Consider the following 27,437-nt stretch of genomic DNA (forward strand, 5'->3'; position numbering starts at 1 on the left):
GTCCATCCTACCCAGCACACATAAAAGAAAAAAAAAAAAAAGATAAGAAAAAAGAGGGGTAAATGATATTAGAGTACCGCTAGTTTCTCTTGAAACAGATCTCACATCAATGTATCTCTCTAGCGGTCTTCATTTAGCACCATTATGTTCAGACAGTCACTATACCTCCCCCACTACTCTCTATTAAGTAAGTTTTTCTCTTCTGAGCCCCCTCCCTCCCCTTCCCTCCCCTATGTCTCTCTCCTCCCAGTAATTAACTAAAAAATATATAAAAAAATAAATAAAAATTATATAAAAATAATATAAATAAATAAACAATTAAATTAGATGACAAACCTAGAATAAATTAGCAGGGTCACCAACTAGTTTGCTAAAATATAATCTGGTTTACGAGCTTGGGTGTATGGGCTACACCAATCCCATCTCACTCTTACACTCACCCCCACTCCCCCACCCCTCCCCACATTATCTTCCTGCGACTTGGAAGAAATCAGTTACTATACTAGTAGTAAGATACTGTTATATTGCTTATTAATAGTTTTTTCTTTTTCTTTTTCCCCCTGCTACATACCTCTATCTCTTTTTTCTATAACTTTGATTCCTCCCTCCACCCCTCCCCCCCATCTCTCTTACTCTCCCTATTGAACAGCTTAAAAACTTTCTGCTCTAGTGGACAAGTGTAAAGTACCTCCATCCAGCAGGACATGGCGGAGATTAAGGTGACAACTTACAATGTTAGGGCCTCAATTCACCCCAAAAGAGAGGTCAGGTAATGCTTGCCCTGAGAAAAATGGGCTCACATATTGTTTTTTTACAAGAGACACATCTGCGCCAGAAAAAGATACCAAAGCTGCCTTCTAGACCATTTAATCAATGGTTTCACAGCGCTCACCCTACCTCAGCCTCCAAGGGTGTCTCCATAGCTATACACCAGTCCATACCTTTCTCACTCTCTCAACAGCTCACAGATGCGGAAGGGAGACTCCTGATCTTGAAAGGAGAGATTGCCTCAAGAAAATACACCCTAGTGAATCTGTATGCACCGAATACAGCCACCATACAATGGCTTCTTAAGGCACTAGACACCGTAAAGCATTTTGCAGAGGGTCAGGTAATTCTGGGAGCAGACCTTAACCTGGTACTAAACCCAGACCTTGACTCCTCCACATCTAGGTCACACATAGCGCAGAAACATATCAGTAGACTGCATAGAAGGTTGCAGAAACTTCAGCTGATAGACGTCTGGAGAAATAACAATCCGACAACTAGGGACTACTCCTTCTTCTCTAACCCACATAGATCATATCAGAGACTTGACCACATCTTAACATCTTCTTCTCTTTTGCCTGTCTCCAGCGATGCCGAGATTGGGAATATCACTATTTCCGACCACGCACCATGTCATCTGACTCTCACCCTGGCTTCACTACCAAGGAGGGAATGGAATTGGAAACTTAACGAATCCCTGCTGAACAACAGAATTAACCTTGATCCGGTCAGATCTCAACTAGAGATGTATTTTGAGATCAACTCCTCCGCACACAGCACCTCACCTATTGAATGGGAAGCGCATAAGGCATATGTGAGAGGGTGCCTCTTCTCTATTGGTAACAGGGTAAAAAAGGAATATCAGAAAAAGATAGACTCCATACTATCCCAGATAATGTTATTAGAGAAATTAGACAAACTATCTGCATGTAAAGAGAAACAAGGGGAATTAGCAGAACTTAGACTCCAACTCAAAAATCTCTTAGCTCAGAAAATAAAGAAACAGATATTAAATTTTCAACATAAAGTGTACGCGCATGGAGACAAGGGGGGCAAGTTGATGACCTCTTTGCTAAAAAAGACAAAGAATGTAACATATATACCCAAGATAAAACTACCAGACGATAGGGTTACCCAAGATACGCCGGAGATAGCAAGTGCCTTTCAACAATTTTATGAGGGTCTATATAACCTTAACAAATCAATGTCTCCAAATCAATCTGATACCAGACAGACATATTTTAGAGAATTTTTAAGCTACCTCAAGCTTCCAACAGTTCACCAAACAGATATAGATCTATTATCCGCCCCAATCACTCGGGAGGAAGTGTCCACTATTATAAGAAATTTCCCCCCTGGTAAGAGCCCAGGACCAGACGGTCTGCCCTTACTTTACTATAGAAGCTTTCAGGACATCCTAATTCCACGACTTACAGATGTTTGCAACGCACTGCTACAGGGAGGGTCATTGCATAGACAGACACAGGAATCGTACGTAACTCTTATCCATAAGGAAGGCAAGGACCCCCAGAACTGTGGAAGTTATAGGCCAATTTCCCTCTTAAACTTAGATCTGAAAATCTGGGCCAAAATACTTGCAACAAGATTAAATAAAATACTCCCTTATCTGATAGGCCTGGAACAATCAGGGTTTATTAAGGGCAGAGAGGGGAAAGATAACACACACAGGATCTTCCATGCTATTCAAGCAGCCAAAACAAAGAAGTTCCCATTGGCCCTGTTGAGCATAGATGCCGAGAAGGCGTTTGACAGGGTCAACTGGAACTTCATGAAACTAACTTTGGAAAAATTTGCCTTTCCTGACCCCTTCATACACTCAATTTTCACACTATACCAACAGCCACATGCCAGACTAAAAGTCAACGGAACACTATCCCCAGTCTTCGAAATATCAAATGGAACAAGACAAGGGTGTCCGTTGTCACCCTCTTTATTCATACTAGTGATAGAGACACTTATCCAGGATCCTTTTATTTAACCAGCATTGGCTCATAATTAATTTGTCAGATTTCATTAGGTGTCCATTAGAAAGAATACAACGGTAAGATGCTCTAACAAAACTCAACAGCTAAAAATAAAGAAGATCGGGAGAAAGAGGATAGACTTGTTCCGAATGCTGGCCATTTCTATTTTCCCATTGGAACTATGCCACCTCATATCCTGCAATAGAGCCCTAGTACCTATGTTTGAACACCAATGACTTACAGGTATTTTCATCCTGCAGATCTTGCAGTCTCATAATACCTCTCTGTCATACCAGCAATTAGTTATCGAGGTGCAAGTGCTATGTTGAAAAGCCATTAGTGGCTTTTATCTGTGGAAAAAGATAAATATATACACAGGTCATTTTTGCTGTTAACTGCGCTGATATCATTTAGTGGCCTATTTCAATACAATACCAGAAATATATACACAGGTCACTTTTGTTGTTATTTACGCTAAAATCATTTGCATAGGGCAGTATTTCAGTAATACACTAAACATTTAAACGCACTGCACGGTCAATTCTGCATTTATTTCTGGTGAAATAGTATAGGGGCTTATTTCATTATTTTTTTTTTTAATATATACGCACTGTTGGTGAAAGCCTATTTCAGTCCAACACGAAAAATACATTTTCAGGTCACTTCTACAGTTATTTCTGTTGAAAGCGTATAGGGAGGTATTTCAGTAAACAAAGAAAAATAGATATGCACTGCACTGTTGCAGTTATTTCTGGTGAAAGCGTATAGTGGCCTATTTCAGTCCAACAAGAAATATATTTTCTCAGGTCACTTCTGCTGTTATTTCGGGAGAAAACGTATAGTGGCCTTATTTCAGTAATGCAAGAAAAATATATACCCACTGCACTGTTGCCGTTATTTCTGTTGAAAGCGTATAGGGCAGTATTTCAGAAAAAAATGAGAAATATATACCCACTGCACTGTTGCAGTTATTTCTGGTGAAATCTTATAGGGGAGTATTTCAGTAAAGAAAAGAGAAATATTTACCCAATGCACTGTTGCAGTCATTTCTGGTGAAAGAGTATAATGCCATATTTCAGTAATACAAGAAAAATATATACATACTGCACTTTTGCAGTAATTTCTGGTGAAAGCATATAGTGGCCTTATATCAGTAATACAATATATATATATATATATATATATATATATATATATATATATACCCACTGCACTGTTGCAGTTATTTCTGGTGAAAGCATATAGTGGCCTTATATCAGTAATACAAGAAAAATATATACCCACTGCACTGTTGCAGTCATTTCTGGTGAAAGAGTATAGTGGCCTTATATCAGTAATACAAAAAATATATATATACCCACTACACTGTTGCAGTGATTTCTGGTGAAAGCGTGTAGTGGCCTATTTCAGTTCAACAATAAATATATTTACTCAGGTCACTTCTGCAGTTATTTCATACACACAGTTGACATTTGGTGCTATTTGCGTTCAAACCATTTATTGCCAGTTCAGTACAATAAGAGAAAAATATATGCAGGTCACATTTTGGTGTTATTTGCGCTAAAAGCATTTATTGCCATATGTAAGAAGCAAAAGCGAAAAATAAGTGTAGGCAATGCAGTTGCCGTATTTGTGGGAGGGGAGGCTCCCGCACATCGTATTTATAGCGCTGCTTCACCCTCCCCCTGTCATCTACATCACACCACGTTCGCAGCAGCGTTGTGCTCAGGCGCAGGTTTACTTCTGGGTCTCGAGCGGGGTGGCGTCCTCAGCACTCCGATGCACAGCCTGCAGTATTCCCGGTTCATCAGCGCGTGAGTCAGGATCGGGTTAGGGTAAGTCCGGCACTCGCGTGCTCTACCCTCTCACAGCTGAGCCCCACCTCTGGGCAGCGGTCAGCGCCGCTACATGCGGCTCGGCACATTCGGCTCTCTGAGCAGCTTTTTCCTTTGTTAATCACGTGTCAAACGGCGGGATACCGGCGTTGGTTTTATGTTTATCAGTATGGGTGGCATAATGTTGTTGCTTAGTCATAAAAAAAATAAAAAAAGGGGGAGCAGAAGGTGATGTTGGTATTAAGTTATCCAGGTGTAAATGTTCATTCATTTGTTCCAAACAGGTGTCAGCCTGCGGACTGGGGTTCAGCCTGGTTCTGTATTTCTGTCTTCCACTAAAGTCCCTGCAAGGTACACATAGGTGCTGTGTTCATGTCAGGTCTGTGCTTTTAATAGGATTTTGACCAGGCTTTATATATTTTGCTGTTTCAGTTGCAGTGCCAAGAGGTTACCTGACTTTCAGTCACCACGGGAACAGGGTGCAGTCAAATTTAGATATCACTCAGCCTTGTCATAAAATTTTTTTAAAAAAAGAGAAATCTTATCATATACAAGGTATGCCTGTGTGTATACGTTGATATATAAATACACGTATACATGCACACACATACATACATCAAGGACACTCGGCAATAGGTCCAGTTTATCAGGTCGCTTGCAACATTAGTGGCAGATACACCTCATAGATTCAGTTCACAGCAAGTTAGCAATGAATAATCATCTCAGCACACATACCACAACGGATGGCTTGACCAGTAGGTCCGGCGTATGTGCTGACTTGATTAGTCCTGTCACGAGTTCAGTCACAGATAAGTCTGTCACGTCTTCAGACATGATAAAGCCTTGTCACGACATCAGGCACATTTATCAGGTCTGTCACGTCCTCAGACTCTATATAAGTCCTGTCACGACTTCAGGCACATTCGTCAAGTCTGTCACGTCATCAGACTCAATGTAAGTCCTGTCACAACTTCAGGCACACTCGATAAGTCTGTCACGTCCTCAGATTCGACGTAAGTCCTGTCACGACTTCAGGCACACTCGACAAGCCTGTCACGTCCTCAGACTCGTATTAGGTCCCATCACGAACTCAGGAACGTTCAATAGATCGTCTCTCGAACGACTCCAGTCTCAAGCAAGGACGGTCATGTCTTTCTGGCGATTCAAGTCACTACATTCTCAGTGTCGTTATTAGTTCACCATTACTAGGCCCAGCTTCAATTGGTCGCACAAGCACGCTAGTCACGGCCGTCTGCAGTCTGGGGGTATATTCCTTCAGTCATAGTAAACATGGCCATTTAGAAGTCAGTCCACGGGCAGATAGATGCGCCTCCCCACGGTAGAGTGTTAGCTATTATGGCTGAACTTTTCATTCCCAAGTGTTACACAGGACTTCACGTGGTGTGTAAGGGTTACACCGGGTGGTTGTCCTTTTAGGTAGCACTTATTGTCACCTTGGGCGTGGTGCTTGAGTTCCGTCCACGCTAAGTGTCACCTGAGTGCACGGCAAGTAGTCACTTGACCTACATAGATTAGGACATGATTCACATGGGTCATGTCATTTTAGATGGATCTGCCACAAGATCAGGCTCCACTGGGATCAGCTTCGTCCCAAGCAAGCGGGGACCTTCAGTCGGATAGAGATGCCGCCCCATCATTAAGGTCTTGGACTGTATCTAAGATCACGACGGAGCTATTACGCAGAGGGATACCATTCCCAGCGTCCGCCAGGAAAGCTGAACTATTTAGTCTGTTACAGTCTGAACCGGGGCCCAGCCAAGAATTATTTTCTACAAACACTATACAAACATCTATCACGCAGTTACATGCTGCGATCAACAATATCGCTTCTTCCATGTCTAGTTTCCAATCTAGACTTGAGGCCATAGAGAACAGAGCCACCACCTCCAGCGCCGCAGTTCAGAGACCACTGATTCCGTCAGTCCCTGAAACCACCTCCGCAACTCTTCCCCCAAACTTCCCCAATATTGCGCCATCACACTTCATACCGGCCAATATTAGGCAGGATATCCTAGACGGTAAGGATGTGAACCTAGCCTCTTTGCTCATCGCTACACACGAGGTGCCGGATAATAAAACCATCGCCTGTGGCGAGGTATCAGTTATTCTAAAGTCACAGGATGTCAGGTTAAACCGCAAGCTCAGCATCACAGAGTTTGTTTTGGCATTTAGTTTGTACCAGGAAGTAGTTTGTTCCGTGTCTCCCAATCGTCGCTAAGAATTGGATTTATACCTGTATAAAGTAGTGGATCTAAGCCATAAATACGGGGGAACAGCATTCTATGATTACCATAGATCTTTCTCCGCAAAGGCAGCGGCGTTACTCGCACAGTTCCGGCACACGGTTGAGTGGTCAGTTATCGACACAGAGCTATTCTGTCGCCATTTTGCTGGGTTAAAAGCCCCCTCTTGTTCCACCTGTGGTTCCCACTCCCATACCGCAGAATAGTGTTCCACTAACAACCCTCCAGCAGGCAGTTCCCTGGCTAAGTATTCATCCGATAGCACATTGCCCAAGTCCACGATAGGGGTGGATAAGTTAGGCAGGCCAATCAAATACCTAGGTAAGTCGCAGATTTGTAATAACTTTAACTCTGCAGGGTGCTTTTATAGCCAATGTCGGTTATTGCATCTGTGCGCTAATTGTTTCAGCGCTCACCCCAAGACAGCATGCCCCCAGAAAGGCCATAATACAGCATGACTAGGCAGAGTTAATGTGGACGCGCTAGCTACCTTTTTGGCAGACCATCCAGACAAACAATTGGTGTAATTCCTCATCAGTGGTCTTACCAAAGGCTTCTATACTGGTCAGGTATCCTTACCACAAACTACATACGAATGCAGGAATTTACTGTCAGCCATTAGGAATCCAGAGGCAGTTAGTAGTCTCATTCAGTCGGAGTTGGAGAAAGGGTATCTGATAGGACCTTTGCGTCAGCCCCCATTCAAATGCTGGAGAATCAATCCAATAGGAATGGTCGTTGGAAAATTTTCAAATAAAAAACGCCTTATTTATGACCTGTCAGCTCCACATTCTTCAGACATTCCAAGCCTCAACGCTCTAATTCCCTCCCAGGAATTTGGTATGAAATATTCATCCATAGACGAGGCAATCCAAGTGATACTGTCTTTGGGCAAGCGTTCATGGCTGTCGAAGGCACAGATGCTTTCAAACTTTTACCTATTCACCCCCAACTGTGGCAGTGGCACGGCATTAATGGGATGGTCTGTACTATTTTGCTAATAGTCTCACATTCGGTTCCAAATCTAGCTCATGGCTGTTCGATCAATTTGCCAAAAGTCTGCACTGGATACTCGAAAACACCTTCAGTGCCTATCACGTAATACATTATTTAGACGACTTTCTGATGATCGAAATCTCAGAGTACCGGTAGCTGATCACAAACTCGACGGCCCTCACACTAGATTGACCTTCTTAGGCATCCAGCTAGACACAGAAACATTACAGGCTAGTTTGCCTCAGGACAAATTACAGAGAGTTAGAGACACGGTTCATAAGTTAGCCCAAGCAGGTATTTCTTCCAGAGCAGATCTTCAGAGTTTGCTGGGGATGCTCAATTTCGCCATGAGGATTATCCCGCAGGGCAGGGCTTTTATCTCTAGACTTTTTAGCCTGCTTCCATTAACAACAGACCAAGATAGCCATGTGCGTTTAGATCAACAAGCTTTGGCCGATTTGATCAAGTGGGACCAATTCCTTTCCAATTGGAGCGGCATTTCGTTTTTCACTCCTGCAGTATCTAGCGAGTCTCCGATCCTCCATTCTGATGCTTCTTCGGCAATAGGGTTCGCGGCCATTTACGGCAGTCACTGGCTAGCCAGCTCTTGGCCGTCGAAAGTCACGACCATTCCTGGGTTTTCCTGATCTTCCTCATTATTCGAGATCTACCCTATTGTCGCAGCAGCACAGACATGGGGAGCTCATTGGAGGAATCATACAGTATTAATATTAACTGATAATGCAGGACTGGCCGCCCTTCTAAATAAAGGTAGATCATCGTCCAGAGAAATCATGTCATTCATGAGGCGATTCATCTGGTTGGCTTTGGAGCACCAATTCCATTTTGAATGTGTACACGTTCCCGGGAAGGTGAATTTAGCAGCAGATGCACTGTCTAGGTGTAAGTTTCAGTTTTTCTTTCAGATCTCACCGGAAGCGGACCCAACACCAACTCCAACACTATCGCACAACCTGTTAGTCATGGATTGAGGGGGCACCTGGATACAGCCAGGGTTCTTATTCAGAAGTCGTTATCCAGGAACATTTTACTAGGTTTCAACAGTCTTTTCCGCAGCGGGGTGTGGATCAAATCAAATACCTATTAGCGTTCATAGCATTTTGCCACTCAGATCTTAAACTTTCCCACGGAACGATCAAGTTATATTTAGCTGGCATACAACACTATTGGCATATTTCCCATCCAGACAGGTCATCTTTATTCTTAGCACACCCTATTAAAGCAATCCTAAAAGGAATACAACATACATCAACGGCGAGTAAGATTTCCAGGAAACCATTCTCAGGTGAAATGTTTAAATCCATATCGGTAATGTTAAGTGCAAACCCCTTCGGTATGAAGACAAGCACATTGATCAAGACAGCCCTTTATTTATGTTTCTACGGGTTCCTGTGACCTGAGGAATTTATGTGCCTTATCGCTGGTAGTACCTTCGTGCAAAAACAACAACTGAAATGCCAAGGTTCCCACTACGTCCTTACACTTGATCATACAAAAACCACACGACCAGGTGAAACTGTCAAGGTAAAATACTTCCCTACGGGTAACAAGTGGTGTCCAGTGGCAGTCTTTAATGAATGGTTGGAATTGATCAAATGCGCTCCACCTAATTCCCCTCTTTTAGCATGCAACTCTGGCCCCCTAAGTATTCAAATATTCCTGAAGTACATACGTGTTTTATTGCCCAAGTTACAGTTGCAAGAAAAAGTATGTGAACCCTTTGGAATGATATAGATTTCTGCACAAATTGGTCCTAAAATGTGATCTGATCTTTATCTAAGTCACAACAATAGACAATCACAGTCTGCTTAAACTAATAGCACACAAAGAATTAAATGTTACCATGTTTTTATTGAACACACCATGTAAACATTCACAGTGCAGGTGGAAAAAGTATGTGAACCCTTGGATTTAATAACTGGTTGAACCTCCTTTGGCAGCAATAATTTCAACCAAACTTTTCCTGTAGTTGCAGATTAGACGTGCACAGCGGTCAGGAGTAATTCTTGTCCAGTCCTCTGTATAGAACTGTTTCAGTTCAGCAATATTCTTGAGATGTCTGGTGTGAATCACTTTCTTGAGGTCATGCCACAGCATCTCAATCGGGTTGAGGTCAGGACTCTGACTGGGCAACTCCAGAAGGCGTATTTTCTTCTGTTTAAGCCATTCTGTTGTTGATTTACTTCTATGCTTTGGGTCGTTGTCCTGCTGCAACACCGATCTTCTGTTGAGCTTCAGCTGATGGACAGATGGCCTTAAGATCTCCTGCAAAATTTCTTGATAAAATTGGGAATTCGTTTTTTTTCGATGATAGCAATCCGTCCAGGCCCTTATGCAGCAAAGCTGCCCCCACCACCATCCTTCACAGTTGGGATGAGGTTTTGATGTTGGTGTTCTGTGCCTCTTTTTCTCCACACATAGTGTTGTGTGTTTCTTCCAAACAACTCAACTTTGGTTTCATCTGTCCACAGAATATTTTGCCAGTACTGTTGTGGAACATCCAGGTGCTCTTGTGCAAACTGTAAATGTGCAGCAATGTTTTTTTTGGACAGCAGTGGCTTCCTCTGTGGTATCCTCCCATGAAATCCATTTTTGTTTAGTGTTTTACGTATCGTAGATTTGCTAACAGGGATGTTAGCATATGCCAGAGACTTTTGTAAGTCTTTAGCTGAAACTCTAGGATTCTTCTTCACCTCATTGAGCAGTCTGCGCTGTGCTCTTGCAGTCATCTTTACAGGATGGCCACTCCTAGGGACAGTAGCAGCAGTGCTGAACTTTCTCCATTTATAGACAATTTGTCTTACCGTGGACTGATGAACAGCAAGGCTTTTGGAGATAGTTTAATAACCCTTTCCAGCTTTATGCAAGTCAACAATTCTTAATCGTAGGTCTTCTGAGAGCTCTTTTATGTGAGGCATCATTCACATCAGGCAATACTTCTTGTGAAAAGCAAATCCAGAACTGGTGTGTGTTTTTTATAGGGCAGGGCAGCTGTAACCAACACCTCCAATCTCATCTCATTGATTGGACTCCAGTTGGCTGCCACCTCACTCCAATTAGCTCTTGAAGATGTCATTAGTCTAGGGGTTCACATACTTTTTCCACCTGCATTGTGAATGTTTACATGGTGTGTTCAATAAAAACATGGTAACATTTAATTCTTTGTGTGTTATTAGTTTAACCACTTCAGCCCCCAGTGCTTAAACACCCTGAAAGACCAGGCCACTTTTTACACTTCTGACCTACACTACTTTCACCGTTTATTGCTCGGTCATGCAACTTACCACCCAAATGAATTTTACCTCCTTTTCTTCTCACTAATAGAGCTTTCATTTGGTGGTATTTCATTGCTGCTGACATTTTTACTTTTTTTTGTTATTAATCGAAATTTAACGATTTTTTTGCAAAAAAATGACATTTTTCACTTTCAGTTGTAAAATTTTGCAAAAAAAACGACATCCATATAGAAATTTTGCTCTAAATTTATAGTTCTACATGTCTTTGATAAAAAAAAAATGTTTGGGTAAAAAAAAAATGGTTTGGGTAAAAGTTATAGCGTTTACAAACTATGGTACAAAAATGTGAATTTCCGCTTTTTGAAGCAGCTCTGACTTTCTGAGCACCTGTCATGTTTCCTGAGGTTCTACAATGCCCAGACAGTACAAACACCCCACAAATGACCCCATTTCTGAAAGTACACACCCTAAGGTATTCGCTGATGGGCATAGTGAGTTCATAGAACTTTTTATTTTTTGTCACAAGTTAGCGGAAAATTATGATTTTTTTTTTTTTTTTTTTCTTACAAAGTCTCATATTCCACTAACTTGTGACAAAAAATAAAAAGTTCTATGAACTCACTATGCCCATCAGCGAATACCTTGGGGTCTCTTCTTTCCAAAATGGGGTCACTTGTGGGGTAGTTATACTGCCCTGGCATTCTAGGGGCCCAAATGTGTGGTAAGGAGTTTGAAATCAAATTCTGTAAAAAATGACCAGTGAAATCCGAAAGGTGCTCTTTGGAATATGGGCCCCTTTGCCCACCTAGGCTGCAAAAAAGTGTCACACATCTGGTATCTCCGTACTCAGGAGAAGGTGGGGAATGTGTTTTGGGGTGTCATTTTATATATACCCATGCTGGGTGAGAGAAATATCTTGGCAAAAGACAACTTTTCCCATTTTTTTATACAAAGTTGTCATTTGACCAAGATATTTATCTCACCCAGCATGGGTATATGTAAAAAGACACCCCAAAACACATTCCTCAACTTCTCCTGAGTACGGGGATACCAGATGTGTGACACTTTTTTGCAGCCTAGGTGGGCAAAGGGGCCCATATTCCAAAGAGCACCTTTCGGATTTCACTCCTCATTTTTTCCTGAATTTGATTTCAAACTCCTTACCACACATTTGGGCCCCTAGAATACCAGGGCAGTATAACTACCCCACAAGTGACCCCATTTTGGAAAGAAGACACCCCAAGGTATTCCGTGAGGGGCATGGCGAGTTCCTAGAATTTTTTATTTTTTGTCACAAGTTAGTGGAAAATGATGATTTTTTTTTTTATTTTTTTTTTCATACAAAGTCTCATATTCCACAAACTTGTGACAAAAAATAAAAACTTCCATGAACTCACTATGCCCATCAGCGAATACCTTGGGGTCTCTTTTTTCCAAAATGGGGTCACTTGTGGGGTAGTTATACTGCCCTGGCATTCTAGGGGCCCAAATGTGTGGTAAGTAGGTAAATGACCTGTGAAATCCGAAAGGTGCTCTTTGGAATGTGGGCCCCTTTGCCCACCTAGGCTGCAAAAAGGTGTCACACATCTGGTATCTCTGTATTCAGGAGAAGTTGAGGAATGTGTTTTGGGGTGTCTTTTTACATATACCCATGCTGGGTGAGATAAATATCTTGGTCAAATGCCAACTTTGTATAAAAAAATGGGAAAAGTTGTCTTTTGCCAAGATATTTCTCTCACCCAGCATGGGTATATGTAAAATGACACCCCAAAACACATTCCCCAACTTCTCCCGATTACGGAGATACCAGATGTGTGACACTTTTTTGCAGCCTAGGTGGGCAAAGGGGCCCATATTCAAAAGAGCACCTTTCGGATTTCACAGGTCATTTTTTACAGAATTTGATTTCAAACTCCTTACCACACATTTGGGCCCCTAGAATGCCAGGGCAGTATAACTACCCCACAAGTGACCCCATTTTGGAAAGAAGAGACCCCAAGGTATTCGCTGATGGGCATAGTGAGTTCATGGAACTTTTTATTTTTTGTCACAAGTTAGTGGAATATGAGACTTTGTATGAAAAAAAAAATAAAAAAAAAATCATCATTTTCCACTAACTTGTGACAAAAAATAAAAAATTCTAGGAACTCGCCATGCCCCTCACGGAATACCTTGGGGTGTCTTCTTTCCAAAATGGGGTCACTTGTGGGGTAGTTATACTGCCCTGGCATTTTCCAGGGGCCCTAATGTGTGGTAAGTAGGTAAATGACCTGTGAAATCCTAAAGGTGCTCTTTGGAATATGGGCCCCTTTGCCCACCTAGGCTGCAAAAAAGTGTCACACATGTGGTATCGCCGTATTCAGGAGAAGTTGGGGAATGTGTTTTGGGGTGTCATTTTACATATACCCATGCTGGGTGAGAGAAATATCTTGGCAAAAGACAACTTTTCCCATTTTTTTATACAAAGTTGGCATTTGACCAAGATATTTCTCTCACCCAGCATGGGTATATGTAAAATGACACCCCAAAACACATTCCCCAACTTCTCCTGAGTACGGCGATACCAGATGTGTGACACTTTTTTGCAGCCTAGATGCGCAAAGGTGCCCAAATTCCTTTTAGGAGGGCATTTTTAGACATTTGGATACCAGACTTCTTCTCACGCTTTGGGGCCCCTAGAATGCCAGAGCAGTATAAATACCCCACATGTGACCCCATTTTGGAAAGAAGACACCCCAAGGTATTCAATGAGGGGCATGGCGAGTTCATAGAAATTTTTTTTTTTTGGCACAAGTTAGCGGAAATTGATATTTTTAATTTTTTTCTCACAAAGTCTCCCGTTCCGCTAACTTGGGACAAAAATTTCAATCTTTCATGGACTCAATATGCCCCTCACGGAATACCTGGGGGTGTCTTCTTTCCGAAATGGGGTCACATGTGGGGTATTTATACTGCCCTGGCATTCTAGGGGCCCTAAAGCGTGAGAAGAAGTCTGGAATATAAATGTCTAAAAAATTTTACGCATTTGGATTCCGTGAGGGGTAGGGTGAGTTCATGTGAGATTTTATTTTTTGACACAAGTTAGTGGAATATGAGACTTTGTAAGAAAAAAAAAAAAAAATTCTGCTAACTTGGGCCAAAAAAATATCTGAATGGAGCCTTACAGAGGGGTGATCAATGACAGGGGGGTGATCAATGACAGGGGGGTTGATCAATGACAGGGGGGTTGATCAATGACAGGGGGGTTGATCAATGACAGGGGGGTTGATCAATGACAGGGGGGTTGTTCAATGACAGGGGGGTTGATCAATGACAGGGGGGTTGATCAGGGAGTCTATATGGGGTGATCACCACAGTCATTGATCACGCCCCTGTAAGGCTTCATTCAGACGTCCGGATGCGTTTTGCGGATCCGATCCATCTATCAGTGCATCCGTAAAAATCATGCGGACATCTGAATGGAGCTTTACAGGGGGGTAATCAATGACAGGGGGGTAATCAATGACAGGGGGGTGATCAGGGAGTCTATATGGGGTGATCACCACAGTCATTGATCATGCCCCTGTAAGGCTTCATTCAGACGTCCGGATGCGTTTTGCGGATCGGATCCATCTATCAGTGCATCCGTAAAAATCATGCGGACATCTAAATGGAGCTTTACAGGGGGGTGATCAATGACAGGGGGGTGATCAGGGAGTCTATATGGGGTGATCACCACAGTCATTGATCACGCCCCTGTAAGGCTTCATTCAGACGTCCGGATGCGTTTTGCGGATCGGATCCATCTATCAGTGCATCCGTAAAAATCATACGGACATCTGAATGGAGCTTTACAGGGGGGTGATCAGGGAGTCTATATGGGGTGATCACCACAGTCATTGATCATGCCCCTGTAAGGCTTCATTCAGACGTCCGGATGCGTTTTGCGGATCGGATCCATCTATCAGTGCATCCGTAAAAATCATGCGGACATCTGAATGGAGCTTTACAGGGGGGTGATCAGGGAGTCTATATGGGGTGATCACCACAGTCATGGATCACGCCCCTGTAAGGCTTCATTCAGACGTCCGGATGCGTTTTGCGGATCCGATCTATCTATCAGTGGATCCGTAAAAATCATGCGGACGTCTGAATGGAGCTTTACAGGGGGTTGATCAATGACAGGGGTGTAATCAATGACAGGGGGGGTGATCAGGGAGTCTATATGGGGTGATAACCACAGTCATTGATCACGCCCCTGTAAGGCTTCATTCAGACGTCCGGATGCGTTTTGCGGATCCGATCCATCTATCAGTGGATCCGTAAAAATCATGCGGACATCTGAATGGAGCTTTACAGGGGGGTAATCAATGACAGGGGGGTGATCAATGACAGGGGGGTGATCAGGGAGTCTATATGGGGTGATCAGGGGTGATCAGGGGCTAATAAGGGGTTAATAAGTGACGGGGGGGGGTGTAGTGTAGTGTAGTGGTGCTTGGTGGGACTTTACTGAGCTACCTGTGTCCTCTGGTGGTCGATCCAAACAAATGGGACCACCAGAGGACCAGGTAGCAGGTATATTAGACGCTGTTATCAAAACAGCGTCTAATATACCTGTTAGGGGTTAAAAAAAAACACATCTCCAGCCTGCCAGCGAACGATCGCCGCTGGCAGGCTGGAGATCAACTCTCTTACCTTCCGTTCCTGTGAGCGCGCGCGCCTGTGTGCGCGCGTTCACAGGAAATCTCGCCCATCGCGAGATGACGCATATATGCGTGACTCTGCGCAGGGCTGCCACCTCCGGAACGCGATCCTGCGTTAGGCGGTCCGGAGGTGGTTAAGCAGACTGTGATTGTCTATTGTTGTGACTTAGATGAAGATCAGATTACATTTTATCACCAATTTGTGCAGAAATCCATATCATTCCAAAGGGTTCACATACTTTTTCTTGCAACTGTAGGTGTCAATCCGTTAAGCATAACCAGCCATTTATTCAGAATAGGCGCTGCCTCCACCGCATCAAAGAACAACGTACCGGTCCACATTATTAAAAATCTGGGTCATTGGAAATAGTTATGTTACACTCGTTACATACCCAACCCTCGTCTAGAGAGGTCATTGGCTTTTCAGAATTTGCTATTATAATATTATTGTAATACAGTTCCTTTGTTTTCCTCTACTAATGTGTCTGGTATTTTTGGCCCCTTTAGGCTACCCTTCACAGCAGTTTCGCCACTACTCTACTGCTATTTTAGGTTACTATCACTCTGATAGTCAATCCGAGCACAAGTGTAGGAAACGCAGTTGCCGTATTTGTGGGAGGGGAGGCTCCCGCACATCGTATTTATAGCGCTGCTTCACCCTCCCCCTGTCATCTACATCGCACCACGTTCGCAGCAGCATTGTGCCCCTCCCACCCAACCCTCATATCATCCTTACTTACAGGGTGGCCCCCTTTAGGCTACCCTTCACAGCAGTTTCACCACTACTCTACTGCTATTTTAGGTTACTATTACTCTGATAGTCGATCCGAGCACAAACACAGTTAACTTTTCCTGTTATTTACGCTAAAATCATTTATTGGCCCTTTTCAGTCGAATATGAGAAATATATATACGCAGGTCAAGTTTGTTTTTATTTCCGCTATAATAATTTTGTGGCCTATATCCGTCCAAAACGAGAAATATATAGGCAGCTCACGTTTACTTGTATTTGTGCTAAAAGTGGTTAGTGGCCTATATCTGTCCAAAAAGAGAAATATATTCTGAGCTTTTAGGGTTGTTTTAATTTGCTTTTAATTATTTTAGTTCAGATAAAAGTATGTCAGACAGGGAAGTGCCAGGATATGCACAGAGGAGTGGCAGAGGCATAAATGTTTCTGGCGCAGGCAGGTTGCAGCAGATTAAGGGCCCGTGGCAGTAAGAGTCGCAGCGAGAGTCCTGAGCTCCCGGTGTCATCTACTGGTCGTGTCTTGACCAGCAACCCAGCGGTTTTTGATTGGTTAACTCTGTCATCCAATTCATCCCAAGTGACATCGGACACCCCCAGCCAACAGTCGGTGGGTTTGTCATACACAACGCTTAGTTAGCATGGCCCGTGATCGGGCCCTGTGCCCTCACCTGTCCTCAAACTGCCTCTGTCCTTTGCTGTTCTCTCAGCGACAGAAGTACTATCTGCTGTGGGCTTAGCTCTACTATTCAGCGAGGATGAGCTACTCAAGGACAGTCAGCAGCTAAAGCCCAGCAATTATTTGGAGGAGACATCCGCCGTTTCCTCCGCTAGGTGGGCATGTAGTGATGAGAAGAGTGGCGTGGGAGGTAGAGTTGCGAGCGGTCAGGCTCCTGACCCAGAGAGCATTGAGGAGGACACCAGTGACTTGCAGACACTACTCGATAATGATAAAGCTGAACGCACTTGGGAGCAGGGTGAAAAAGGGGCTTCATCATCATCATCATCGGGAGAAGAGGGTGGCAGCTTGCCCACGAGGCAGCAGCTGAGCCAGCAATGTGGTAGCATGGCTGGGAGTCAGCAGGTTGGCAGCAGTGGGAGATCGGCAGCCAAACGGTCCCGGGGTAGACCACCCACTTCGCAGCAGCCTAGCTGCCTGGAAAAGGAGTGGTGCACGGGTTTACGCAAGCAGCAGCACTAGCAGTCAGTCAGTGCGGAGTGTTGGAGGGGAAATCAGCTACTCGGTGGTATGGCAGTTTTTTGACTCCGGAGGAGGTGAACATGGGCATATGTTGAATCTGTGAGCAGAAGGTAAGGTGTGGCCAGGGGGCCAATGTTGGCACCTCTGCCCTGCGACAACATATGCAGCGACACCATAAAGTGGCCTGGGACAATCGTGGTTCTGATGTGGTGGACCAGCCTGCCACAGCCACTGCTGCATCACCCAGTGGCACGCACCCCATTGCAGGCAGTCAAGGTTCCACCGGCTCAGCAAAAGGGAGCTGTCTGTCTGTCCCATCGTCTGCTGGTCCTGAAGCTCCTGCTGCTGCTCCTTCGTTTAACTCCTCATCAGTCATTCCGCCAGCAATCAATCACTGAAGCGATTGCTAAGAGACAGCAGTATGCATGCACGCATCCAACGTCGCAGCAGCTGAACATGCTCCTGTCCAAGTTGCTGGTGCTGCAGTCTCTCCCTTTCCAAGTGGTGTACTCTGCACTTTCATAAAACTGATGTCTTGCACCGAGCCGAGGTGGAGAGTCCCAAACCGTCATTTCTTTTCACAAAAGGCAGCACCAGCCCTGCACACGTATGTAGAACAGAAGGTGGGCCAGTCTTTGAGCCTGCCTGTGTCTACCAAAGTGCACGGTAGCGCCGACGTGTGGAGCTGTAACTACGGTAAGGGACACAACATGTCATTTATGGACCACTGGGCGAATGTGGTTCCTGCACAGCCACACCAGCAACTTGGCCAGGTGACGCCGCTTCCGCCTCCACATTGTCACACCACTTGTCCTGCAACAATGTCCGCCTCTGCCTCCTCATCCTCCACTTTGTCCTCAACCTTCACTACAGGAACAATGCACAGTGCCCCTCCATCATACCGCATATGCAGGGCACGGCGGTCTCATGCTGTTCGGCACCTTGTTTGACTGGAGTCACACAGAGGATGAACTGCTCCTTGTCCTTCAGCAAGAAATCGAATCCTGGTATTCTCCGCGACAACTGAAAATCTGAACCATGGTGACCGACAACGGGAAGAGCATTGTGTCGGCGCTGCGTCAAGGAGGGCTGAGCCATGCGACCTGCATGGCACACGTGTTCAATCTGGTTGTCAAGCGGCTCCTGAAGTCTTCAACCCATCTGCAAGACATCCTAAAAATGGCCATGAAACTTTTCATGCACTTCAGCCACTCATACACCGCAAAGCACACCCTCCTTGAGCTACAGCGGCAGAACAGCATCCCCCAACATAGGCTGATATGCAACCTGTTGGAATTCCACCCTCCATATGTTGGACCGACTGTACGAACAGAGAAAGGCCATCAACAAATTATTGATCCAAGCAGATAGGAGTACTCACCTTTGTAACTTCGATGTCAGCCAGTGGCAGCTCATGCGTGACACCTGCCGTTTGCTCAGGCCCATTGAAGAGGCCACGTTATTTGTTAGTCGCCAGGACTACAGGATGAATGCCGTCATTCCACTGCTTCATGTCCTGGAACAGTTGCTGGTGAATATGGCTTGTCAGGGGACTGGAGATGTGGCGCCTAGATTTAACGGCCACGTGAGCCATGTGGGGGCTGAACTGGAAGAGGAGGAGGACGGGGAGGAGGACATTGGAGCACAGGCAATATGTAGACAATTGAGTGGTTTTTGCTACTGCGTTGACAGGCGAGGAGGAGCAGGAGCAGCCGGAGGAGCAAGAGGGCGATGAGGAAGATGAGACAGAAGACCCAGACACACCGTGGCAGTATGCAGTGGAGATAGATGCAGTAAATCCCTCAGAGTCACTTGCACAAATTGCCCGCTACATGCTCCCTTATTTGTGTAGTGACAGCAGAATTGTCACCATTCAGCAGAGGGACGACTTCTGGCTCTCCACCATGTTGAACCCTCGCTACCATTCCAAAATGGGGTCCTATTTTAGACCCACTGAGAGGGAGGATAAACTGAAGTACTACAGAGACATCCTATGTAGTCACTTGGGCTCTGCCCATCCTCTCGCAGGTCTGACCAGGGGGGCCCTCTGCGCTCACATTCCACTGCCATGGCTGCTGGGGAGGGGTGCAGTGGCAGGAACAGTAGAAGCTCCATCAGCAGCAGCCTGAGTCTTGAGTCCATGATGAGCAGCTTTCTTCACCTGCATAGTGAAGAAACTACTCACCAGCAGCAGCAGGTAGACCTGGAGCAGGACCTGAACCAGCAGGTGGTGGCATATTTGGAAAGCACCCTGCCACCCCACATTGAAGATCCACTGGACTACTGGGAGGCCAAACTGGATTTGTGGCCGCAACTAGCAGAGTTTGCCCTGGAAAAGGTGTCCTGCCCAGCCAGTAGTGTGTGTCACAGGACGCCGGTGACGCGCATCCTTCCCCTTGTGCCGCCGGCATCCTGTTCCTCTCCGGCAGCTGCAGGAGGCACCCTCCGCGCAGAGCGGGGAGCCACTCGGCGTCTCTGCTGCCATGGCAACGGAGGGCGGAGCGCGTCCAGCCGCACGCTCCTTCTATGTGCGGCCGGCGTCCTCTGTTGCCAGGACACCTGTGTGGGCTGAGCGCCGAGCTGGACACTCGGCACTCAGCTATCAGTCCTGGGACAGGTCATGTGGCGCTGGCCACGTCACATGACCTTAGCCCTTCAGTATATAAGCAGGCAACCTGCTGGCCACAGGTTGCCTGTGATATTGTTTATATAGGCTCTTGTTACTCTGCTCCATTGCTCATGAATTTGACCAACGGCTAGTTATTTGACCACGCTCCTGCTTCTCTCTTGTACTCTGACGCGACCTCCAGGTTTCACCTCCGGCTTGTTATTGGTATTGTCTTTGCATCTCCCTCATAGTTTGACGTGACCTCTCGTTGTGACCTTTGCTAGTTTGTTGACCCTTCTCGACTGCTGTACGCTCCTGTCGCCGCACTCCGCCCATTGCCTGTCTCTGCTTTTCTCTTTCCCTCCCGCACTTACTCAAGTTAGGGATCGCCGCCCAGTTGCGCTCCGTCGCCTAGGACAGGTAAGTGCAAGTAGACAGGGACAGGGGTGTGGGTGGCAGACTAGTGGGTGCACGCTCTCCATCTCTCTGTCTGGGGCGGCTTGACAGTGTGGCATCAGAGCGGGTGTTTAGTGCAGCGGGGGCCATAGTTGCCCCAAGAAGAATTCGCCTGTCCACCCAAAATGTGGTGAGACTTACTTTTATCAAGATGAATCGGGCATGGATCGACAATGATTTCCACCCACCGATGCCTGATGCAGCAGATTAGATCATTCATCTCCACACCATGTCACCATGCCACTCTGTCTCCTCCTGCTGCTTCCATAGCCACACTGTCACCTTGTTCTCTGTGGAATCATGCTGCTGCTGTTGCTGCCATCTCCGCATTATGTCACCTTGCCACTCTGTGGTATCATGTTGCTGCCATCTCCGTGCTATGTCACTGTGTCACTCTCTGGTATCATGCTGTTGCTGCCATCTCAACACTATGTCACCATGCCACTCTGTGGCCTCCTCATGCTGCCTTCTCCACACTGTGTCACCTTGCCACTCATTTTAATCATCATGCTGCTGTTTAAAAGGCCTTAGACTGATCACCCGCCCAACAATCTAATTTTGGTTTTGGAACCGACAAACCCAACTTGCTTTTGATGGCTGCATTAATCTGCAGTTTACCGTCGTACAGCTCTACAGATAACTTTCCATCTGCATCTTTGTCAACAATCTGTGCCCTCAGTATTTTATCCAGACTCTGTCATTGTGCCACTATGTGGCCTACTCATGCTGCCATCTCCACAGTATGTCACCTTGCCACTCATTTTTATCATCATGCTGCTGCTGCTGCTGCTTGAAGGTCATAAATCCCAAATTTACCAAAAATTTGGAAAAATTTGCAATTTTCTAAATTTCAATTTCTCTGCTTTTAAAACAGAAAGTGATACCTCATAAAATATTTGTTACTTAACATTCCCCATATGTCTACTTTATGTTGGCATCATTTTGGAAATGTAATTTTATTTTTTTAGGACGTTAGAAGGCTTAGAAGTTTAGAAGCAATTCATCAAATTTTTAAGAAAATTGCCAAAACCCACTTTTTAAGGACCAGTTCAGGTCTGAAGTCACTTTGTGGGGCCTACATAGTGGATACCCCCATAAATGACCCCATTGTAGAAACTACACCCCTCAAGTTACTTAAAACTGATTTTACAAACTTTGTTAACCCTTTAGGCGTTCCACAAGAATTAAAGGAAAATGGAGATCAAATTTTTATTTCACTTTTTTGGCAGATTTTCCATTTTAATCCAATTTTTTCTTTAACACATCGATGGTTAACAGCCAAACAAAACTCAATATTTATTACCCAGATTCTGCGGTTTACAGAAACACCCAACATGTAGTAATAAACTGCTGTATGGGCACACGGCAGGGCGCAGAACAAAAGGAACTCCACATGGTTTTTAGATGCCATGTCCCATTTGAAGCACCCCCTGATGCACCCTTACAGTAGAAACTCTCAAGAAGTGATCCCATTTTGGAAACTAGGGGATAAGGTGCCAGTTTTATTGGTACTATTTTTGGGTACATATGATTTTTTGATCATTCATTATAACACTTTATGGGGCAAGGTGACAAAATAATTGGTTGTTTTAGCACAGTTTTTATTTATTTATTTTTACAGCGTTCACCTGAGGGGTTCGGTCAAGTAATATTTTTATAGAGCTGGTTTTTACAGACGCGGCAATACCTAATATGTATACTTTTATTTATTTATTTCACTTTAACACAATAATAGTATTTTTTAACCACTTCCCATCTGGGCCCTTTGCCCCCTTCCTGACCAGGCCAAATTTTGCAAAACTGACATATCTCACTTTATGTGGTAATAACTTTGGAACGCCTTTATTTATCCAAGTCATTCAGAGATTGTTTTCTCGTGACACATTGTACTTCATGATAGTCATAAATTTGAGTCAAAATATTTCACCTTTATTTATGAAAAAATCCCAAATTTACCCAAAAATTTGAAAAATTCGCAATTTTCTAAATTTCAATTTCTCTGCTTTTAAAACAGAAAGTGATACCTCATAAAATATTTATTATTTAACATTCCCCATATGTCTACTTTATGTTGGCATCATTTTGGAAATGTCATTTTATTTTTTTAGGACGTTAGAAGGCTTAGAAGTTTAGAAGCAATTCTTCAAATTTTAAGAAAATTGCCAAAACCCACTTTATAAGGACCAGTTCAGGTCTGAAGTCACTTTGTGGGGCCTACATAGTGGATACCCCCATAAATGACCCCATTGTAGAAACTACACCCCTCAAGGTATTCAAAACCGATTTTACAAACTTTGTTAACCCTTTAGGCGTTCCAGAAGAATTAAAGGAAAATGGAGATCAAATTTTTAAATTTCACTTTTTTGGCAGATTTTCCATTTTTATCAATTTTTTTCTTTAACACATCGATGGTTAACAGCCAAACAAAACTCAATATTTATTACCCAGATTCTGCGGTTTACAGAAACACCCCACATGTGGTCATAAACTGCTGTATGGGCACACGGCAGGGCGCAGAAGGAAAGGAACTCCACATGGTTTTTAGATGCCATGTCCCATTTGAAGCCCCCTGATGCACCCTTACAGTAGAAACTCCCAAGAAGTGACCCCATTTTGGAAACTAGGGGATAAGGTGCCAGTTTTATTAGTACTATTTTTGGGTACATATGATTTTTTGATCATTCATTATAACACTTTATGGGGCAAGGTGACCAAAAAATTGGTTGTTTTAGCACAGTTTCTATTTATTTATTTTTACAGCGTTCACCTGAGGGGTTCAGTCAAGTGACATTTTTATAGAGCAGATTGTTACGGACGTGGCGATACCTAATATGTATACTTTTTCTCATTTATTAAAGTTTTACACAATAATAGCATTTTTGAAACCAAAAAATTATGTTTTAATGTGTCCATGTTCTGAGAGCTATAGTTTTTTTATTTTTTGAGATATTTTCTTATGTAGGGGCTCATTTTTTGCGGGATGAGGTGACTGTTTTATTGGTACCATTTTGTGGGACATACGCGTTTTTGATCACTTGGTGTTGCACCTTTTGTGATGCAAGGTGACAAAAATTGCTTGTTTTGACACAATTTTTTTTTTTTTTACGGTGTTCACCCGAGGGGTTAGGTCATGTGATATTTTTATAGAGCGGTTTTTTACGGACGCGGCAATACCTAATATGTATACTTTTTTTATTTGTTTCACTTTAACACAATAATAGCATTTTTGAAACCAAAAAAATGATGTTTTAGTGTCTCCATGTTCTAAGAGCTATAGTTTTTTTTTTTTTTGAGAGATTTTCTTATGTAGGGGCTCATTTTTTGCGGGATGAGGTGACGGTTTTATTGGTACCATTTTGTGGGACATACGCGTTTTTGATCACTTGGTGTTTTTGACAGTTTTCTATTATAATTTTTTATGGTGTTTATTGGACTGTGTTTATTATGTGATATATTTATAGAGCTGACCGTCACAGACGCGGCAATACCAAATATGTTTATTTTATTTTATTTTTTCTATTTTTAAAATTTTATTTTTATTCCTTACTTGGGGATTTTTTTTTTTTACATGTGAAACCTTTTTTTAAATTTTATTTTTTTAACACTTTATTATTATTTTTTTTACACTTTTCGTCCCCCATAAGGTCATACAAAACCTCTGGGGGACATTTACTTCACTTTTTCTTTTTTTTTTCACTGTTGATTTCTCCTGTAACTGGGGCTGACATAGTAGCCCCAGTTACAGGAGAAATACACCCCCCCCCCCCCCCGAGAGGCTTTACAGCACAATACAGCGCTGTACAGCCTCAGTGCAGGGCTGATCGAGTTCTCTGAAAGACCTCACACAGCTCCTGCACTCTCCGGTCTTGGCGCATAGCGCTTCCTGCTCTGGATACACAGCGCTCGGTGAGCGCTGTGTATGCAGCGATCCAGAAGGCAGGGACACCTGGGCACTGTCCCTGCCTTCTCTCTGGGTTTACCTGCTGTCACTGACAGCGGGCAACCCGATCAGCAGCTGCACGATTAGCGTGCAGCTGCAGTTTCTGAATGGACATTCTGGAACGTCCATTCAGAAATAGAGAACCACCTTCCGGACGTTTATAGTCAACGTGCGGACGGGAGGTGGTTAAAGGAAAAATTGTTAAGAAACATTCTATCCTGTATATTTACTTGTATACAAAGTGCCAGTACTGCCAAAAGTTACAAGGAAGAGGTACTCCGATACAACCTGTATATCACATAATGTAGGGCCTCATTCACATTGTGGTACAATAGTTCAGGTACTGGGACTCCTACACTCATAAAGCCTATGCACTAAGTGAAAGGGCTGCCAAAAATTACAAAGCACTCCAAAACAGCCTTTGTTACACATAAAGGAGGGCATTATATACACCCTTGAGAAATTATGATTGATGGCCTGCTGGTGACCCTCAAAAACATTTGGAGCAAGGGCCTGCTGATCTGACCATCTAAAACATTAGGGGCGAGTGCCTGCTGCCACATTGGTGACTCTAGATAATCTCTGGGCGATTGCACGTCCCAGTAATGGCGACGATCCTTTCGGATGTCTGCCCTATCAACCTTCGATGTTATTTTCTGCACCTACCATGGTGATCATGGGTAACGAGCAATCAGGGTTCGATGCCGAAGAGGAAGCCTGAGAAAGGGCTACCACATCCAAGGGCGGTCAATGGCTGAAATCTGATTGGCTGTTGTTGACTTGCCCCTTTTTTTTCCAAATTGTGAACCACCCAGAGAGAGTGGGTTAAATTATTAAAACACAAGCATCCAAGGAAAGCAGCAGGCACGTGTCAATTACCCACTACCGACTCGGGGAGGTAGTGACGATAAATAACAATACAGCACTCCTAAGCGGCCCTGTTATTGGAATGAGTACACTTTCTGTTAACGAGGTTCTATTGTAAAGCAAGTCTGGTGCCAACAGTCAACTTGCTCCCGGCCTCCCCAACGTTCACCCAGTGTGCCATCATGATGAGGATTGTGTTGACTAGACTCTTGGATACTGAGACTGGACTTGTAGGTGAGGGCCTGCTGCCGCTTTGTTGACTCTAGATAACTTGTAAGTGATTGCATGTCCCCGTGACGGCGACAATCCATTCGGATGTCTTCCTATTAACTTTGAAGCAATTTTTCAACAAGGACCTTCTGGTATAGCACCGTTTTGCTTCTCCTCTCCACCAGAGGAATGAAAGATGAGAAGCGGGGTCGAGAAGGGTGAACAACCAGTAATTTGTGTTGTCTAAAATGTGTATAACACGCGGGTCGTGGGAAAAGCAGCCTAACATGAAGTCATCCATGTGTGCCAAGTACCAACAGGCAAGACTTCACTGTCATCATCAGAAGGTGAGCTGACCTTGCAAAAGATTGTTGGTGAGGGCCTGTAGGTGACCTGACCCTGTAAAACATTATATGCGTAGGGCCTGCAGTTGAGCTGTTCCTATAAAAGATTTTAGGTGAGGGCCTGCAGGTGACCTGACCCTGTTAAACATTATATGCGAAGGCCTGCAGTTGAGCTGACCCTGTAAAAAATTTAGGTGAGGGTCTGCAGGTGACCTGACCCTGTAAAACTTTATATGCGAGGGCCTGCAGTTGAGCTGACCCTGTAAAACATTATATGCGAGGGCCTGCAGTTGAGCTGACCCTGTAAAACATTATATGCGAGGGCCTGCAATTGGGCTGACCCTGTAAAACATTATATGCGAGGGCCTGCAATTGGGCTGACCCTGTACAACATTATATGCGAGGGCCTGCAGTTGAGCTGGCCCTGTAAAGCATTATATACGAGGGCCTGCAGTTGAGCTGACCCTGTAAAGCATTATATGCGAGGGCCTGCAGTTGAGCTGACCCTGTAAAACATTATATGCGAGGGCCTGCAGTTGAGCTGACCCTGTAAAACATTATATGGGGGGATTGCAGTTGAGCTGACCCTGTAAAAAAATTATATGTGAGGGCCTGCAGTTGAGCTGACCCTGTAAAAAATTATATTCGAGGGCATATATGCAAGAGCATTATATGCGACAAATAAGCATGTTGATATGATGGAAGAGGAGGAGGAGGATGAGAAAAGGAAGATTTGACCATATACCCTTTTTTGTGGTGGCAGGGGTGCATTGGAATACAGTGTATTCAGGACATTAAACAACACATTTAAAGTGCCTTTGTTCATCCACTTTCCTCTGGAGTCAAGAATTCTGGGGCAATCCAGGCCTTGTTCATTTTTATAAGAGTCAACCTGTCATCATTTTTAGTTGAGAGGTGGATACGCTTATCTGTTATAATGCCACCAGCAGCACTAAATACACGCTCAGACAAAACGCTAGCGGAAGGGCAGGCCGGCACCTCCAAGGCGTAGAGCGCCAGTTTGTGCCACGTGTCCAGCTTGGACACCCAGTAGTTGTAAGGCACAGAGGACGCTGACACGGTCTGCTACGTACTCCTTCACCATCCTTTAATACTTTGCTCATCCTCTCCACCTGAGGAATGAGAGATGAGAAGTTCTCTTTGTAGTCTGTGTTGTCTAAAATGCGTATAACGCACGGGTCGTGGGAAAGGCAGCCTAACATGAAGTCAGCCATGTGTGCCAGAGTACCAACAGACAAGTCTTTTCTGTCGTCGTCAG

The sequence above is a fragment of the Bufo bufo genome, chromosome 2 (genome assembly GCF_905171765.1).
Source record: "Bufo bufo chromosome 2, aBufBuf1.1, whole genome shotgun sequence".
Lineage (NCBI taxonomy): Eukaryota > Metazoa > Chordata > Amphibia > Anura > Bufonidae > Bufo > Bufo bufo.